Source organism: Mauremys reevesii, linkage group 16 (assembly GCF_016161935.1).
Source record: "Mauremys reevesii isolate NIE-2019 linkage group 16, ASM1616193v1, whole genome shotgun sequence".
NCBI classification, from domain to species: Eukaryota; Metazoa; Chordata; order Testudines; family Geoemydidae; genus Mauremys; species Mauremys reevesii.
In genome coordinates, this window is record NC_052638.1 from 31,117,310 (window position 1) to 31,137,790 (window position 20,481).

General features: G+C 39.8%; 1 long non-coding RNA gene across 1 annotated transcript in view; it reads left to right on the forward strand.

Annotated features, from left to right (window-relative positions):
- Positions 1–560: 560 nt before the first annotated feature.
- Positions 561–20,481, forward strand: part of LOC120384642 — a 61,501-nt gene continuing 41,580 nt past the window's right edge. Inside the window, exons 1-2 of the long non-coding RNA XR_005589008.1 lie at positions 561–579; positions 11,373–11,432. This is a non-coding gene — a long non-coding RNA (uncharacterized LOC120384642). The remainder of the gene's footprint in view (positions 580–11,372; positions 11,433–20,481) is intronic.

The following is a 20,481-nucleotide window of genomic DNA, read 5'->3' on the forward strand; positions in this document are numbered from 1 at the left end:
CTTTTATAATTAAAAAAATGTGTTCATATACTCCCATACTCCCAATTTAACCTTTGCTAATAGAAAACAGGAGCAGAAAATGGCCTATCCACTAGTACAACTGCTCTGAATGGGAGGGTAGGGCTGGCAAAACAGCAGGAGGGAAATTACTTTGGTGCTCATGTTTGCAATCTGAGGCTTCTATCTTGCAAACATTTAGGCCTATGAGTAGCTTTACACAAGTGAATAATCCCATTTAGTTCAAAGGGACTCCTCACATGTGTAATGTTACTAACTCGCTTAAATGTTTGCAGGCTTGAGGCCTAAATTATCACTGGGCTGTCACTTGCAGAGTAGGCAGCTTCACTTGTGGGAACACCATTTTTTTCATTTGTTCTTAATTGTACCCAGAGCAGCAGTATTGAATTCCCCTGACTAGCATAACAGACAAAACAAAATTCTGTATCGTCAGAGTGCACAGGAAGCTAAACTGAAAATAGCAGCTGGTCTTAAATTTGAGAAGGAAACATGACTGTAAAGAAAGTAAACGAGGCCGGCTAGGTCAGAGCACTCTCTATAGCAGCATCACTAATAGTTAAGGTTGTATCATGATGTCTGTTTAAAGACTGACTTTTCTAAATGCTCTAAAATTGACATGCTTAGTCAGATTCCTTTGACACTTAGTATGCCTCAGGAAGGTGGAGAGTAGGGTAAGTGACCCCAATTTGGGGTTATTTGAGCTAGGAATTGCAAAGATATAGGCCGAGGGGGTAGGGGGTAGGTAGGTATTTTTTTCAAAAGTTTTCCAGGTGTTTTTGCAGAGCTAGAGATCAAGCTATTGATGTGCTGTCAAGATACTCTAAAAGCATTGAGTTTTGCTCAAAATAGTACATGTCACCCACTAAATCTTTAGGGGACCCATGCTGAGAACAATATTTAAGAAAATGTACTTTTTTATGTACTTTTATAGGCCATTTGAGAAAAAGAGCTAGAGGGTTTCTATTCTCCCCATTTTATGTGCTTTAAAGCCTGACTCTTGTAAGTTCTTTAAAAGCTGAATTATTAGTTGGATTGCTTTGAAATTTGGTATGCTCCTGGGAGCATTGGATAGCATTAGGGACCCCAATTTGAGGTCATTTGACCAAGGGATTCCCAAATTACAGTTGCCCAAACAGTTGTCTACTACCTGAGAAGTACTAAGGACTGAATGGATCAAAGGTCTTGTTCAGACTGATGGCGGTGAACCCACCCTTCAGTTCATTAACACTACTAAGGATAAGTTACTCACAAGTCCTCACTTCAGATGGAAGGAATGTTGGACTGAGTAGCTGGCTGGCTGTTGCTACATTTTGTGAGTCATGGGTGGCAATTTTATTTTGATGGGGGAGGGGAAATGCAATCAAAAAAATTTAGTGTGGGGAAAGGGAATTAGACATGTGAATGCTTCCTGGGAGTAAAGGGTTATTAGAGGGTGGAGTAGTTTGAGAATAGGGGTTTGGGGCTGCAGAAATGGGAGGAAGTTAGGGGGAGGGTTAGAGGCTCCTATGAGGGAGGTATGGGGCTAAAGGGGTACACTGGTAAGGGGGGTGTGGGATGAAGTGGCAGAGGGACTGGAGGAGATTAGGAGGAGGGGCACTTGTCAGCCCTACATTCTCCTTTGTTGGGTGAGTGCCCAGATCTGGGGGAGCTCTCTCTTACCACTTCAAAAGTTATTTTTCCTCCCTTGGTATCCTCCTGTTAATTGATTTATCTCATTAGACTGAGCTCACACTTGGTAAAGCAACCCCCATCCTTTCATGTATTTATACCTGCTCCTGTATTTTTCACTTCATGCATCCAATGAAGTGGGTTCTAGCCCACGAAAGCTTATGCCCAAATAAATTTGTTAGTCTCTAAGGTGCTATGAGGACTTCTCATTGTTTTTGCCCCTCTAGAGGCATCTGAACACCTCTCCCTGCTCCCTTACATTATATGGGATCCTTGTCCCTATAGGGGTGTTTGAGCCCCTCACGTGGTCCCCTGTGTGTATGTGCCGGGACCTAACTTAATATTTAAGAAAATATTCACTTTGCTTGTGTAGATGTGCAGTCTGGAAGGATTACAATGTACTTGCACCAGTAAAGAAAACAACAGTGAGAGGACTTCAGTGCTTGCGTGGATAGTTCAAGGGAATGTGTTGATACCATTTTCCCCTGGTGAACACCTTGCCACTGAAGTTTTTAGTTTGAACCTTTGTACACCTGTGTAGTAAAGATTTAATATCTTGTTGCTTGCTACAAGTTGTAATATATATGGAGAGGTTTACTGTGAACGCAGCAGAATAGTCAGCAGCAGCTGGTCTAACCAAAATTTGTGTTATTTTGGGTAGAAATAAGCCAGAGAACTGGGGTGGAGGAGATGCAGATAAAGTGTTGTTGCTGGGAAATGAGGACTAGTGGTTCTTAAACTGTATGCATGTAGTATTATTTCTTAGTAGTTGGTCAAGTGTGTAAATGAACTCCAGGATCTGGAACCACCTTAATTTTATAGTGCCAAGGTCCAGTTAGAGTGTGTGGGTGCATCGAGGCACTGCTTGAAGAGGGTAGAGGGAAGATGGCATGGGCACTTTTTTTGTCCTTTACTAATGTTAGAAGGAATATTGTGGGTGAGAGTGAATGGGTTGCAAAAGGAGGTGAAGAGCTTGTATTGTGGGGCTGCCAGAGTAAACATGTTTGTGTTAACAGAGGCTTGGTCTACACTACCAACTTATGTCAGTATAACTACATTGCTCAGGAGTGTGGAAAATCCACACCCCTAAGTGACCAACCTAACCCCCAGTGTAGACAGCACTATGTCAACTGGAGAACTTCTCTTGTCAACATAGCTGCTACCTCTTGGAGAGGTGGAGTACTATGCCAACAGGAGAAGCTCTCCCATCAATGTAGGTAGTGTCTTCACTAAGAGCTACAGTGCTGTAAGTGTAGACAACCCCAGAATATATTGGAGCATTGCTGACAGAAGCTGGTGTTAAGGTTGCAGGGGCATCCTTAATTGTTAATTTCCTGGTTTTCAGACATTTTGAATTTTGTTCAACTTAAAATCCTACCAAACAACCTTAATGCTGCATTAATATAGTCTTTTTGCCATTTAATATAGGTGATACCTTCAGCTCCCATTGACTTCAGTGGCAGCTGAGGATACTCAACACTTTGCAGGACTAAAGGAATATTTCTGGAGAATTTTGTGCTTCATGCAAACATTACACTGAAAAAATGATGATATACACAAACACCACTCCTCCTTACCAATTGGTATGTTCATTATCTAATAAAATTAACCTGGAGACAGGATATACTTACATAGTCAGCAATTGTTTCTGTAGCAGGAAAACAGATGAATAGAGGTGATAATGGGCTAAAGTAATATGTCCAATTAGCTAATATTTTTAAAGGAACATACAAGATTTCTAGCAAGGTGTTCTACAACAAAGTATAAATCTATCTTGGTTTGCTTATGTCTACGGCATACCAATATTTTCTTCAGTCACTCAAATACCTTGGTGGCAGGTTCTATATAAACACATTGGATTGCCACCACTTAATATGAACTGTGCTATCAGGTCTTTTTGAGTCATATTTGAAACACCTTATTCTACCTTGTTTCTCTTGGTGGATTATTTATTATTTTATAGTACCTCAGCAACATGAGGTTCTTCCCTTGCCCTCAGATATGACTGGAGTAGAATGATTACCATTCAGGCTCAACCTGTTTGGAGCATAATAGGGAAATTTTTCTTTTTTGACTATTTATTTATCTATAGTGTGGGAACAACTTCGTTATAAGCTTGTCCCTCAAATGCAGTGAATCAATACTGTCTGCCACCAGAAAAGACAACAAAATTTGTTCTTAAACCACCACTGAGAAACTATCAATGAAATGAAGAACACAAACAGGGCCTGATTCTCCTCTCAGCTGCACTGATGTAAATTGGGAGTAAGTCCATTGCAGTCAATGGAGTTCTACTGGTGCAAAACTCCTATAAGTGGGAAGAGAATCAGATCCACCTGTAGGGAAATATTAAATCAGACTTAGGAAATGTTGGAATGAATACAATCAGTCTTACATAGAGATTGATGCATTCAAAATCACATTGGCATCCAATTTTCTTTTTCAGGTCATTTGGCAGTTGCCTTGTACGTTAACTGCTAATACAATTAACATTACATAAACACTGACACTTTTAATTTTATTTTACTTGATTGATCAGTATTAAGCATCAATGTAGCTTTATGTTATAATCACTGCTGGAGGAATATAGGGCTCCTTTTTGAGCCATTCTAAACTCAGGGGTTAACAGTGTGGCTAGAGATGCTGCATATATACTAGTTCTCCACTGCTTTGCATTTTCACCTGTGCCAACTGGATGTAAAATATTCCCCTTCCAATTTGGTTAGTGTTTGAGACCCTCTCTGCATAGGTGTGAATGACGACACAAAGATGCAAGACATTGGAGGATCAGCTCCTAGATGTGGAGATTATGATCAAAGCAGAATGGAAACATCACTGCTGACATTTTATTATTACTACCATTTATCTCAGGATCTGGAGCCCATTACAAAATTCACTTTTAGAAAATTACTTAAAGGTCTAAATTGTGTCCTTTCCATACTCATGCAAGGGATAGGACTAATCTGGCCCTGAATATTACAGAGAAACTTCTTGTAGCACCAGTTGTTTAGTTCTAGAAACTTTTGTATCTCAGGGGTCCTTCTCTCCTTCCTATTCTCCTATTCTGGTCTTTTATAACTGTTCAACAAAAGTGATACAATTACAAAGAAATATCATCTTTGCCACCTCCATTCTCATCAATATTTTATCACAGTAACACAAGAGCCTTACTGAAGATATAATTGTTTTGATTCCTACTGTGACCAAATGTCTCTTATAAATATTGTGCAAATAGCTCATGAGCTGAGTTTAGCATCTTCCTTGCTACATGCTAAGGGCTACATGCTAAAGGCATTAAATATAACTAAACCCCCATCTCCAGCCCCTCAAACTTTTGGGGGTTGGATACAAGGGGGCTCTCTCCCCTTCTCTACATTCAGTCCCAGTCTCCTTGTCCAGCCAGTCCCAGTTCCTCCCTCTTGGCTTCTCCTCTGATTTCTCTCTCTCCTCCTACCCGGCTGGTTCCCAGGCCTAGTCTCCCTCCCTAGGCTCCTTATTCAATCTTACTCACCCTTCCCACCACCTCCCTGGCTCCTTATCCCAGTCTCCTCCCTCTCTGCTCTCATTTCCAGTGTCCAGCCACACTGTGGCCCAAAGCAGCCATTACAGGTAAAATCCAGCTTTGCCCTGTGATCCTGGGCTGGATGGAGCATGCTGGAGGATCCGGGGATGGATCATGTGGAGTCTGTGCAGCACTAGGAGCTGGGAGGCACTGGTGCATGCTCACTGAAGACAGAAAGTTTGCTGATTTTAGCTGCTAACATCAAATCTCTACTGAATGTGTGAAAACTGTGATTTTCCAAAGGCTTAAAACTTGGCCAAATTTGGTTGATTTTAACAAGGATGGCAAAAGGCACCTCCCAAAAGACCGACCTCCTTCCAAATCCCTGCTCTAAAGTATGGAGTCTCAAAAGCTGAAAAGAAAAGGTCACTAAAATTTTTAATATGGACAAAACATTTTCCCCAATCTTGGTCTTGGAAACAGTGGACGCGTTTTGGTTGAAATTTCCCCCCTCGCCATTCCTGCCAAAAATAAACATAAAATAAAAAAATGAAGGGGTCATCTTCCCTTCCCCACAACTTTCAGTCAGCGGGAGACAACACAGCCTTTTCCCCCTTTTGGCTGGTTGTAAAGGAGAGAGAGGAGAGTCTAAGGCTTCTTTGGGAAGCAGCATTCTCACAGCCCTGCCAGTTGCCAGTGAACTGCAAAGCTAATAGGCTCAGTAGGTGGGAGTCAGCTCCAGCTCCAATCTCGTGCCATCAGGAACTGTTATTTCCCCCCTGCACTATGTGGAGACTATAGATGTGGCACCTGCAAGCAAGGGGGATATGGGCACCGGGGGAGGGGAGGAAGGGGCACTTATAAGTGGTGTTTGAAAAGGAGAAAGAAGGTGGCAGCAGCATTTGTGAGAGGGGAGAGGAACTGGAGAGAGATCAGCTTCGGGACAGGAGAACTCTGATGAAAATGCCATACTGTGAAAGATTTAAAGAGCTCAATCTGTTTGGCTTTTCAAAAAGGAGATTGAGAGGTGACTTGATTACAGTGTATAAGTGCCTTCATGGGGAGAAAATACAGGGTACTAAAGGCCTCTTTAAACTAGCAGAGAAAGGCATAACAAAAATTGATGGCTGGAAGCTGAAGCCACACAAATTCAAATTGGAAATAAGGCACCGTTTTTTAACAGTGAGGGTGATTAACCATTGGAACAATCTGCCAAGGGAAGTGGTAGATTCTCCATCTTTTGATGTCTTCAGATCAAGACTGGATGTCTTTCTGGAAAAAATAGCTTGAGCTAAACAGAACTCATTGGGCTCACTCAGTACAGAAGCGACTGTAATTTAAGGGCCTGTGATATACAGAATTTCAAACTAGCTGATTTGAGGCCCCTTCTGGGGGAGGGAAGAATGTGATGAGTTTGGAGAAAGGGAGAGGATACTGGAGCGAGATGAGGGGGTTCACAGAGAGGGGAGACTGAGATCTGGGGAGAGATCAGCCTGGGAAGAAAAGAAAGGTGGCTGGGGGGAGCCAGAGGAGACATGGGAGGAGTTTGGGGCAGTTTGGGAGTCTGGAAGGGTTTCACACAGAGAGGAGTCTGAAGGGGGCAGAGTAGGGACTTGGAGGATAGCAGGAGGGTAGAAACACTGAAGATGGCTGCAGCATAGGATAGGAGCTTGTAAATTGTGTACATTTATTCTTTTATGTAGAGATTGTCTGGTTTGGCCAACATAAAAAAATAAATGGACACAAATTGGACATCAGGAGTGGTAACATACAAAAGCCAGTAGGAGAACACTTCAATCTCCCTGGACATCCTATAACAGATTTAAAAGTGACTATACTTGAACAAAATGCTTCAGAAACAGACTTCAAAGAGAAACAGCAGAACTAAAAATCATTTGCAAATTTAACACCATTAATTTGGGCTTGAATAGGGACTGGCTCATTATGAAAGCAGCTTTGCCTCTCCTATTGACACCTCCTTATCTATTATTGGGAGTGGACTCCACCCACCCTGATCGAATTGGCCCTGTCAACACTGGTTCTCCATTTGTGAGGTAACTCTCTTCTTTTCATGTGTCATTATATAAGGCCTGCAGCTGTAATTTTCACTCCGTGCATCTGAAGAAGTGAGGGGTTTTTACCCACAAAAGCTTATGCCCAAATAAATCCATTAGTCTTTAAGGTGCCACTGGACTCCTTGTTGTTCTTATGGAAACAGCTAATTCCCTATCATCCTGATAGCAGGAAAACTCAATTTTTTTTTTAACTAGATTCCTTATAACATTATGTCTAATAAATCCTCTTCCATATTTTACATATACACAAGATTTATACACAGGATTGATAATTTGCCTTTTATAATATTTTTTTTCCTTGAACTAAAAATATCACATTTCCTATAGGAAGAAAAAGTTTTCCCTCCTTACTTTTTTCAGTAGCTAAGTTCTCAAAAGTGTCTGAACTCTGAATCCTATAAGGAAAGAGTCCTCAGTTCACAATAACTTCTTTAGCTGATTCAGTCAGTTAACCTCTTCTTTTCAGATAATATGTAGATCATAGGTTTGAAAGTTTCAGTTTCTAGTTAGCACCCAGTTATTTTTGTTTAAATAGTTTCCCATCAGAATTTCACATATTAAAAAAAACAATGAAATAAAATTATTTGAATCTTCTACACTTGACTTTTCTTCTTCTAAGACAAAACCAAGAAATGGAGGAATGGATGCAGTAAAAATGTATTAAAGTAGACTTAGAGGGGGGGCTGAATCGATCAAGGCACAGATGTGATGCCTTTCACCTTTAGTCTACTGGTTCAAATCCAGGTAAATTCACTGAGGATCAGAGATTGTGTAGTTATTGAAATAGGCCCAAGGAGAGAAGTTTGAGTCCAGGTTCAGATCCCAAACAAAACTCTTGCAATGTTCAAGACCATCATGTTGAGTTTGGTATTGTTTGGGTCAGCAAATTGAATCCAAAGCTTCAAAGCCTGGATCCTGTGCTAAATCTGGATCCAGAGTTTAAGGGTTTAGATCCCGATCTAATGTTCCTGTTCAGTTCCATCTGTAGGCAATTCCTCATGTCATAAAGACCATCATCACTGTTGTTGTCACACTTCTTAGTCTCAGCAGGTAGGAAATGGACTGAATAGGCATAGAAATACTACAGAATTACTGCAAGAGCCTAGAGCTGTATGTCCATGGTGTAGCATCTGCAGAATGCTGTCCATACTTTATTTGTAAAGGAATTCAGGTTTCAAATGTAAATAAGAAAATGTTCATGAGCACCAAATATATATTTATATAAACATTTTCATATTTATATTTGAAAACTTAATTCCTTTACAAATAAAATATGGATACCATGCTGCAGAAGGTACACCACTGATACAATTCTGAGATCTTGCAGCATTCTCTCTCTCTATTATTGTGATATTCTGGACTCTTTCTGTCCTAGATGGACGTTACTGACTTTAACATTTTCTGCATTGATTTCCAACTTGTTTTCTCATTCTGTGAAGGCAACTAGAGGGTGTTTTCCAATGGCTTAGAAACATTTAATATCCTGGCATTCCTATGTCAAATGTAAAGCACTCAGCTGAATGTCACCTTTACACCGTATGTTTTTACAGTGCTGTGTAGCTACCACAATCAGTGCATGTTCAACATACTTCAATAGCCAAAATATATATCTGGATGTCCATATATTCAGTTTCCATGGGTATTAAGAAGTTATTTTGTGATGCATAGAATCTGGCACTATATTTGTGGCAGCATTCCCTCCTTCAGTTGAGGCTTCTTTTCGCTGTCAAATAGAATTCCAGTTTATCTGAAGACTAGCCTACCTAAAGGAGCAAGTGAGACCTGTCTGAGACCTGTGTACATATTCTCATTAGTTACATCAAAGCTTTCTTTGGGATAAGAAGTGGCCTTTGGCTATTTCCCATAACTCACAGACTGCTCTCCAACACACAATAGTCTCCCCCTGTAAAATGCTATAGAGAAATGAAATATCACTTCTACTTTATCTGCAAAACATACTGCTTCTGTTGACTTATTTCTATTGTTTCATAGTTTCTTTCCTTAAAAGAATGTCACACCTTTCCCCCCAAAGAATCATAAATCATAGTTTTGTTTTGTTTTGTTTTAAATATATTTAATAATTCTTCCTAGTGCTATAAATTAAGTTGGAGTAACAGTTTGATGTGGCAAGCAATAAATGAACTAGCCCATTTCTGTTTCTGTTTATGCCTTCTCACTTCTCTGGAAACCAGACAGAATTATAAAACTTCTGAATGTCTCATCATTTTATCATTTCATCTTAGATTAACTGCCTAGAGTGCTTAGGTCAATGGAGACACAGAAGCAATCTTTTTTTCTTGGAAAGTCTAGAGGTGAAATGCCCTTTTTGTTGACCCACTGTATTTTGATTTCACATCTGGCTGCAAATACACTGCACTAAGAGGAGAATGCTATACCCATAAGTATCACTCCTAGCTATTATAAATATTTCCCTTTTAAAAAACTTGGAAAGGATTTTTTTCAAATTTTATATTTTGCCAATTCTTATTAAAAGAAAACAAGTCAGATTTTTGTGGAAGCTTAGTATGGTGACAGACCAAAGAGATTTCTCTCTAGACAGTATATCTAACTGTCTGTCTGGAGATTAGTTTTCAAGTAGAAAACTTTTAAAAATGCTTGTTGAAAAACTGGCTGATGGTAAGATGTAACCAGGGTTGGAAGAACCCCTCAGCATTCCCCATTGTGTTTCAAGGAACATTTTTAAAAGCTACGTGGATTTCTAATTAAATGGAAGACTGTGCTACGAAAACAATAAATTCTTGTTTGAAAGTAACTCTTGCTTCCAGAACTACTGGAAAATATAGACCTCAAACCAGAATTTATGTTTTGTGAGCGCCAAATGGAATTTTATCTTGTAAGTTTCAAGTTCTGTTCTATGCATACACCACATAATGAATAGGTTCGAAACTTGGCAAGATGAGGTCTCCTTTCCCTACAGCTGCAGGCTGGGTGCATTGCTGTTTGCTGGACATCACCTTTTCAGCTCAAGGGAAAATCATTAGCTAAAGAGAAAATTCCTGTCTTCAAGGCTATAAGCCCCTGAAGAGTAATGGGCCACATATTCAACTTGTGTTAATTTAATGGTGACTTCAACTAAATTATGCTGATTTACACCAGCTGAGTATCTGCCCATTTCTCATCTCCACCATCCAATGGTGGGTCTCCATTGGTAGGGGGCTCTCCTTTCTCTCATCTGTGTGAAGGGTTACCTATGAAGGAAATATTTCTGGTTGAATTTGCTGGATGGGAGAGTGGTCAGCCCATTGACACCCCTCCTGCTCATACTAGTTGGGCTCAGGAGAATGTCCTTGGGAATGTCATCTACTCCACATACATTTTGAATGACTTAAAAAAAACCCTGTTACATGGATTCCATATTCTGGTATAAAATACCTTCCCATCGGAAGTACTGTGCTCATGCCTATGCAATACAGTAGACAGACATCAATGGAGTGACATCAATTTACATCAGCTGAGGATCTCACCAGCCTAATTTTGCTTGCTTTATATGTACATCTCTTATTAAAACCCAAAGGTCATTAAAGGATCTACAGTGCAATTTTTTAACAGTGAGGGTAATTGACCAGTAGAACTACTTATGAAGGTTTGTGGTGGCTTCTACATCACTAGAATATTTTAAATCAAGATTTGTTTTTTTCCTCAAAAAGAATATACTTTAGTTCAAACAGGGATTAATACAGAGAAGTCCTATGGCTTGTGTTATACAAGAGGTCAAACTAGATGATCACGGTGGTCCATTCTGGCATTAAAATCTATTAATCTATTTCTGCCATCTTTGTTCATGTTGAGTAGTACCTTACTCCATGAATCAGCTGATTGACATTAATCAGTAAGTATTGCTCAACACTGATAAATGCAGCAGAATCTTGCCCTAGATCTTTTTTCCCCCCAAACTTGCCTTAAAGCACATTCTTCCTTGAGGATTACAATGCAAAGTTTTATATTTTTTCAGCTGTTTTTGAGCTACCCAGGTGTTGAAATAGATAGTCTGCTGAAAATAAAAGGGGGAAACAGCATAAGAAAGAGCTCTGTTTCAGCTAAAAAAAAAAATCTGACCTAATTTTGTTCAAAACTTCCTTTTTTTTAAGAGCCCACCTCTGGACTGAGAGCGAGCCTGGGAAAATTCATCATGAAAGAATCATTTTCTAGTAAGTTATGCTCAGCTGAAAATAGGGGATTTTGGTGGAAATACCCTCTCAATGTTAACTCTGTTGGCTCTGAATGCTATAACAAAGTAAAATCTACAATTATACAATATTACTCCAGGGATTACAGTTTCTTTTTAATGACTTCTGCAGCCACTCTCTCCTTTCCTTTTTACTGCTCTTGAGGAGCTTCACATTTAGTACAAAATGAAAGACAAGATTGTCACAGATAAGGCAACTTTCTGCAATATTTTTAGACGTCCATATTGTATTAATGAATGAATGGTTCATGTAATATTGTGAGTCAGGGATTATAGTCACTCCATGGGAGTGAGGGCGACCATGTCTCCTTCAGGAAGTGAGAACCATAGGGGATGATTAAGGCAAATCACTCAGGTTATAACACCTACAGAGAGCTACCACCTCCTGGGGATGTGAGCAGATTCTGGTTCAAACCAGATTCTCCAGAGACCAAAAGACAAAGAAAGGATTTGTGGATAAATAACCTACTCTTGAACTGACTCAGGGCCTTCTTCCTGATCCAGCAAATCGATAGGACTTGCTGCCCGGGGTGTCCCATCCCTTGTGGAAGGGTGGTTTAAACTAGAGGGGGCTAATGTCAAGACAGTCTCACACGGAGAGGTCCTAAACTGTGGAACTCACTTTCCGCTCCCTGGGACGATCAGAGTAGATTTAATGAACATCAGGAGGCAAGACTTGTATTTTTTGTTCTGGTAGATGGCATCTTAGGAGCCATATTCACTACATGTGCCCTGCTCCACCTGATATTCTGCTACACCTACACACACCTATAAACACACGCACATGGAAAAATAGGTTAAGTCTATTAAGGCTGCTTTGTTCAACTGATGGCAAAAACCAGCCCATGTGTGAACCAGGCCCATTGAAAATTGCAGTGTGTCTATATCCTGTTTAGAACAGGTTAGGTAACTCAGAACTTATAGATGGGCAGGAATCTGTGGCAGGCGTTTCTTTGTTTCCTATGAGAGAGACAAGCTGAGTGTTTTGGGTTTCAGTTTGTTTCCTATGTCATTCCCAAAAGAAGTATTTTGAATTATGTCACTGTGTTGGAAACACTAATTAGCTAATGTGTTGATAATGCATGTCATATGGGTGTATGTACCCCATGCTCCCCTGGCAACCAAGGAGTTAATGCAGGAACTGTGGCCAGCACTGATTGGCAGCCTTCCAGAGAATAAAAAAACAGAGCAGCAGTGGGCTAGGGTGGCTGTCAGAGGAACAAGCAGGCTTGAGAAGGAAAGTCTTGCCAGTAAACTGGTGAGATGGCACCCAGAGAATGGATGACTGGATCTACAGGCTGGAGAAGATCAGAACCAAGAGAGGTAGGAAGGAGCTCAGGGTACAGCAGGAGGAGTTGTTGAGGCCTGATTCCACCTACCTAGAGGTGGAGGTCCCTGAGCTAGAACCCAGGGGAGCGGGTGAGTCTCAGTTCCCCTACCCATCCCCCAACAGAGACTTAAGCACCAAAAGGGGTTTCCAGATCCCCTGCGGAGCAGGTACTTCCAGACCCTGCCAAGTATAAGGGGAAACCCATACACCCCAGCAGGGCCGAAACAAACATCCTTCATAGCCCACAATGGGGCTACCGAAGACATTCAGGCAAGAGGAGCTGACTGACAACCCTGACAGACTGAATGGACTCTGTGCAATTCTCTGTTTTAGCAGAGGGGGTGCTGTTGTGTTAGTACACCAACTCATCTTGTGCCTATGCCTTTCTGACTACCCTTCATTTCCCCATCATTAGTGTATGTTTCTATTTGTCATGTCATCTCATAACTCTTCTATAAGTAAAGGTAAGATACTTGTAGATGTTTCTAGACTCTCTAGAACCATTGTAGCTTTTAGCCACACAATGGCTGTGCAAGTGTAGTTTGAAATGAATGTATTATGGAGTGAGCAATGCCAATGTATGCAATGCATTCTATTCATTTGCTCACCGGATATGCATTTTGGGACACTGTCAATATGCCTGATAACAGTGCTGGAAGCACTCAAATTTTAAACTAGCTTCAGAAGGAACGGTTTTGTTATGTAGATTTTTCTTTTTGTTCCCAAAGATTTCACATACTTTCTCTGCGTTCCTTTAAATATCTCCCTAGCATAGGCAAGTATTTTTTGCTTCATTTTAAAATCAGTATTGGATGTCTTTCTAATTGATTCTAGGTCTAGCTCAACTGAGAAGTTATGGGCCTAATGGAGGAAATACTAGGTGACATTATCTGGCCTGTGTTATACAGAAGGTCAGACAAGCTGATCATAATGGCCCTGTTTAGCCATAATATCTATGAAAATGTGCTAGCTGCAGATTAGTATTTTCTACTTCTTGTGCATTTCAAACTTACTTGGCCTTCAATTAAAGCATTGATTCTCTTTGGTCTTTCAAACAAATTCAACCAATGTGCTCATCTTGTGCTATGAACCAAAAGGCAATTGTTCAATATCATCTTCTTTCTGTGTATAGTTTTAAAATTCAGTATTATTTCTGTGATGGGTAATTTGCGATGAATATGTAATTACATAGAGCCATGATAACCGCGGTTTAAATGCCATGTTATTTCTTCTTTAAACTAAAATAAGTAATTGGCATGTCTGTATTATAAACATTCTCACAGTCTAAGAAAATATTAGCAATTCTTTTTAAGCTTGGAAGAGTAGCAAAATGTTCAAGCTTTATGCATTTAGTGCCCTTTAAAAAATATCTTATTGTTTGTTCCTGATAGGAATTCAGATGTATTCAAATATATTGCTATAACATATACCAAATGATAATTTTATTAAATTACTAGATGTCACAAAGAAATGCTTGATATTAATGGCATAAAAATGGTTTGCTGAATGAGTTTGTGAAGGAGCTGCCACTTGACCCATAGCAGAATTGGAAGTTTGAGAATCAAATGGCTAAGAATAACACTGTTCCATTTTCAATGTACTAAAAGCTTTTTACTCAGTGGGAAACTAAGTTATTAGAAAGGGCAGTCTGAAAATGTACTGCTAGGAGATTTGGGAGTAGTAGTCCTTGAAGTGAAGATTTAGTTTTGTAGATTTTACAATTTATCCATTTTTGGTGGTTGTGATGTGAGAGTCACAGGGGTAATAAACTTCAAATAGGTTGAAGTAAAGTTAAGCACTTCCCGGTATCTTCTATTAATTATCTGTGGGATAGAAGAAAAGAAATTAATGTAGAGACATAAGCTCATCATGGAATAAAAGAGGAATACATTCTTATTGTGGTGGTTTTTACCAGAGTCCTTTTCAGAAAAGGCTGAATGATCCAGAAATATTTAATGTCTTTAGATTAGTGATAACATTCTTTCTTATCATTGTTTAAATTTAAATGATGAATGTAGCAAAAAAATGAGAGGTGGTTGTTACATACCCAGGGTACAATCCAGACTGGTGAGTAGCTATGTCAACCCTCCCATCTAACCTGGAGTACCCTTCACACTGCTTTGCTGTGGTAGCCTCCAGTCAGGACTGCTCACAAACCGCCTCCAGCATATAAGTAACTCCCAGCTATGTCTCTGTGTGTGCTGCATACACATTGGCTCTTAGTAGCCTGGTTATATTGCAGGGTGATCTGAAAACACCTCCAGTGTTGGATTTCCCCCTACAAATGTATGACCTATACTGCCCAGCACTCTCCTGCACAATGCACGTTTATATAAAGTCCTTCATTTCATTAACAGAAATGATGTGCACAAGTCTTGTCACCTCAAATGGAATTTCCCAAATATTTCAATTGAAACACACTGGATTAGATAAAACAAGTTTTTAACAACAGAGAGAGAGATTTTAAGTGAATATAAGTAATGAGGCATAAAAGTCAGAAATGGTTACAAGAAAAATAAAGATCAGACACAATTTATCCCTAACTTAACAAACTATGTTAAATTCAAAGTAAAGATTTTCTCACCAATGTTCTCAACAGTCTTACTGGCCAAACTTCATAGGCCAGGACCCCTTCTTCTGTATAACGGCTGCTTCCTTTGTTTCTTCTGATGCAGTGATTCAACAGACAGACAGAGCGAGTAGGAGGGGGTTCATTGGGATGTCTCCCCTTTCTTTTTATAGTCCTCTCTCCCTTTTTGATAAGCATCTCCAGCTGGGATCATGGTGATTGGAGGTCTCACAGGAATCCCACTCAGTTTCTTTGCTAAGTTTAGATTTTTCACCTCTGTCCCATTTCCTGCAAAAGAATGGCCATTTAGCAGGTAATGGCCCATTGACCTTGTTTACACCTGGCTAGGCATTAGTTTGCCCTTTGTCTCCGAGGAACTAGTTTGGCCACTCCTCAGACTTGGAACGTGTTTTAGTAACACCATACAGTGGAATCTTCTAACTCTACATTCAGGCCATGTCTACACTACTCGCTAAATCGGCACCACTGCGATCGATGGAGCGGTGTCAATTTAGTGGGTCTGGTGAAGGCACACTAAGTTGATGGGAGAGCATCTCTCATAGATATAGTGTGGCGTAGACACCGCTGTAAGTAGACCTAAGTTATGTCAGCTTCAATGATGTAACTTACATAACTGAATTAGCATAACTTAGATTGACTTACTGCATTGTGTAGATCAGCCCTGAGTGTTGCTATACATATTTTACCAGAACAATAATGATGAGTAAATTATGAGTTTTTGAATGATATGTGTACAAAGATTATTACAATAGTGTGCATGGAGTGAATGTGGTTGTATAGTTTGTCACTGTGTGGACTAAGAATATCGTAAACAGATCTAGTGCAAGCTTTGTGAATTCACTGTGCCAAAGCTGCAGGTCAATCCTAGGCAGCTGGGATTACCCACTGGAGATTTTTCAAGACTATTTCATGCTTTTTTGTTCTTTTAACCCCGGAGTTCTTTCAACCAAAGGTGGTAGAATGAGACAAAACTTTGTCATGTATGTGAAGGTCCTGTAATCTTGGAGACAGTTTGTGTGCCATTGATCTAAGATAGCTCAAAATAATAGGATTGGTGATATCCCAAAACTAACTGACCAAAATAATAAGCAGGAAGACAGGAGGAAAAATCACACCACCCATCATGTTACTTAATTCTAAAAGAGAAAGTCTGATTTCTTCATTTCTCAAGGACTCAGCATATGAAGATGTTCTAATAGTAAGGGGGGGTTGGTGAGTTCTGTAAGGAAAGAAGGCAGTAGCTATATAAACAGTATCAGACTAGGTCCACAAACTGCTCAGAATTTGCTGGATGTCCATAGGGTTGGGTAGAACCTGGATCCACCCTGACTTTGTATAGAATTAGAGTTCTATTTCACTTGTTTGCACAGACTTCTTATGCACTTATATGCATATGCAATATGCATATGCGTGTAAATCAGTTATTCAGAGTCACACTTACTCGATTTGCACTCTAAAATACGGTGTTTCCATATGCCAAATATGTGCATGGTAGTGTAAAGACCTGCTTCAGGTTAACTGAAAATTAGACTTTATGGTCTTTCATTCTTCAGCTGATCAACATAGCTAAGATCCTACATTTCTTTGTTCAACTTTGTAGCTCTTCTCTGGATAGTCTCCAATGAATTCACTTTAATCTACTGTTTGTAACTTCTTGGCAACAATAAAAATATTTACCTCAGCCTTGCAGAGATTTGGAGAGCTGAAAATAAACCATTCCCTCCCTCGTCCCAGATTTTTCTTAAGTACAGCAACATTTTTGTCTGTTTTAATCATAATCATATTTTGTATTAGGATCTGACTTTAAATAACCCCCCAAAAATTAGTAGGATGTGAAGAGAAAACATCAATAGATTTGTAAGCTCTGTTATTTGATATCCAGACAAACACGTTTGGGTAGATCGATGTCATCTTTTCTTTCCCCTCTTAGAAAAAAATCCTGTGTCCTATTTGGTATTATTATTTTTCTAACCTAGAAAAATGCTTCTAGTGGTTGACAATTGCCATAGACACATAATACCTGTATTGCTTTGTGTCCCTTGGAAATATAAAATATGTCCAGCTAGGTAGACCCCTTACAATAACAGATGTCATCCCACTCCATTATATTTAGTGATGTCTCTCTAAAGCAATTTACTTTTCCCCAGAGTGTGTACTCCATACTGGCTGGTACATTGCATAAAATAGAAATGTGAAGATCTACCAAAGATTCCTAAAGTTTTTGATGTTTTTTCAATTTAGAAAATGTATTATGATGAGGGACCCTGACTTTTTCTCCATGTATCTTTAACATAGTCTCACACAGAGCTGAAATTAAACTAAAGTCTCGGTAGAGTTTCCCTTCACCTTGTTAGGATTCCTAGATCGGTCTTCCACATCCCTAGCTAATTATCAACATCATCTCTCCAGATAATCTTATCAGAAGATAACGGTGTCACAAGATAATCTTGTTAGAGGATAATTTTGCCAGAGGATCATCTTGTCGCAAGATAATTACATTTCAAGAGTTACCCCATCAGTATCTCCCAGGAAGATGGTTCATTTTCAAAAACAGTCATACAATGGTTTTCTGGAGTGTAAATACATGCTAAACTACATGCTGTTAGGCTGAATACAAATGAAAATCAATGTACTGATGTTTTATTCTCTAGGTCTTCTGTAAACCATCCCATGCAAAGATGTTTATATAAAGAAAACTCTAAAGAGTAGCATTTCCGGTCCAATATATCTCTCTATATTAATTCATAGATGCCTATGCCCTGGTTAATATTAGTACTTTGCTTTTAATGTTCCTTTCAGTTGAATTTGCACAAGCTTATCACAAAACATAGGGATCACAATGCCCAGATGAGGTAGGTGTATATATAACACCTTTTATGTATATACATATACATTCGTGGATAAAGTGGCTTAAGTGATGTAACCAAAGCTAATCACAGTGGAAAAATTCACATTGGTGCTATAGCCAGATAAACTGCAATGGTAGTAGCACTAAGTGGATTCCTAGTGGAGATAAAGCACCAGCACCTTTTGGTGTTTTCACCACTCTGTCAGACCTCCAGAGCTAGTGCCCTGCTCTAAGTGCTAGACTGTGCTGCCTCCACTTAGACATAGTGGGAAGCATGCAATCAGATGTCACATTTTAAATGATCTTACTTCCTTCTAGAAAAAGACTGGCATTGGTAATCAACTGTTATACCTTAAGAGTGGGCAGATTTCCATTACTTTAGCAGGTAACAGGTTTTGTCTTTCTTTAGTTCTATCAGGGAACACAGGACTTAAACACCAGTCCACAGTGTCTTAAGGGCTAGTTGGTTCCAACCTGTCACCAGGTGACCTGCTAATCAGAAGCTGAACTCTGACCAAGGATCCAGTATGGGAATCTGATTGGTTCCCAGCTCTTATTTAATCCAAGCAGAGGAACATGAAGTTGTCCATGCAATTGGGTTCTCCCTGCTTAGGACTGCTTCCCCTGCAATATTTGCTCCTGATCTCCTGGTAATCTGACACCTGAATCCCAGTTTGCCCTTTGGCCTGTCTTGAGAGTATTTAGTCTGCAGAACAGAAGAATGAGGGGCGATTAGATATCTGCTTTCAACTACCTGAAAGGGGGTTCCAAAGAAGGTGGATCTAGACTGTTCTCAGTGGTAGCAGATGACAGAACAAGGAGTAATGGTCTCAAGTTGGGGGGTGCGGGTTAGGTTGGATATCAGGAAAAACTTTTTCACTAGGAGGGTTGTGAAGCACTGGAATGCGTTACCTAGGGAGGTGGTGGAATCTCCTTCCTTAGAGGTTTTTAAGGTCAGGCTTGACAAAGCCCTGGCTGGGATGATTTAGCAAGGGATTGGACTAAATGACCTCCTGAGGTCCCTTCCAACCCTGATATTCCATGATTCTGTGGACTCTGACCTCCTGGTAACCTAACCCAGCCTGAATCCCAGCTCCTGCTCCAACCACTAGATCAGGCAGCCCACACTTTGGTTATGACAAGTTGTCATAATCATTTAAGTATGTTGCCTTTAATAGAAAAAAAGGAAACTGAAGATAAATATTTATTTATTTATTTATTTTTCCAGTTTGACAATAATTCCTTAGGAGTATTTCTATACATTTCTGGAAAGAATCTCATTAAGCTGTACCACCATCCTGTTGATTAAAAAAACCAAAAAACAAAAACAAAAAACAATCCATCAACTTAAGTAACTAGGCCCTGATCCTGAAAAGACTGATTCATGTGCTAAACTTATGTACTCTGAGTTGTTCCATTGACTTGACATCAGTAAGGTCACAGGTATTCCACACTACTACAGTCATACGTATATGCAGACCAGAGCTTGCTTATTATAGAAGCTTCTTTGAAACTTTAGATTGGAACTCATTTGTGTTTCTATGTTTACCTGCTTTCACCTTGTAAATAACTTTTGTTTCCTGTTCCTAGTTAATAAGTCTTTAGATCGTTTATTATAGGATTGGCTACAAGTGTTATCTCAAAGACCAAAGGTGCAATTGACCTGGGGTAAGTGACTGATCCCTTGGGACAGGCAGTAACCTGGATATTATTGTGATTTTTAATGTAAGGGACCAACTATCACAAAAGCAAGCTTGCCTAGGTGACAGGATAGGAGTACCCATGGTTAGGCTGTTATAATGCCTGAGGCGTTTACACTTGATACATGGTCGGTAAAATCATGAAAGCATGGAGCTTGCAACCACTTTGGGGGTTGTGTCCTGCTTCTTAACACTCCGCTCTGAGTTTGGTACTTGAGCCACTGCAGGACAGCTTGACAAACTCTTTCTATTATCAACACCTCTTCTTTGTGAATCTGCATGCATCCTTAAAAACATACGCTTCTTATCCCCATTTCCCCCTCTTTGTTTTACCCATCTTCCAATGATTCATTTTTTTTCTAACTTTTCCTTCAACTACCCAGCAGTTTGCACATCCTGGTGTTCCTTTATTAACTAATGCGCTGCATTTCTACCACAGCCCTCACTTCTGCTGAGCCAGCTGCCCAGTTTCAATTTATTTGGGGATAGTTTCTTCTTCTTTTTTCCTCCTGACCTTCATGAACCTATTCATGCTACTGTAAG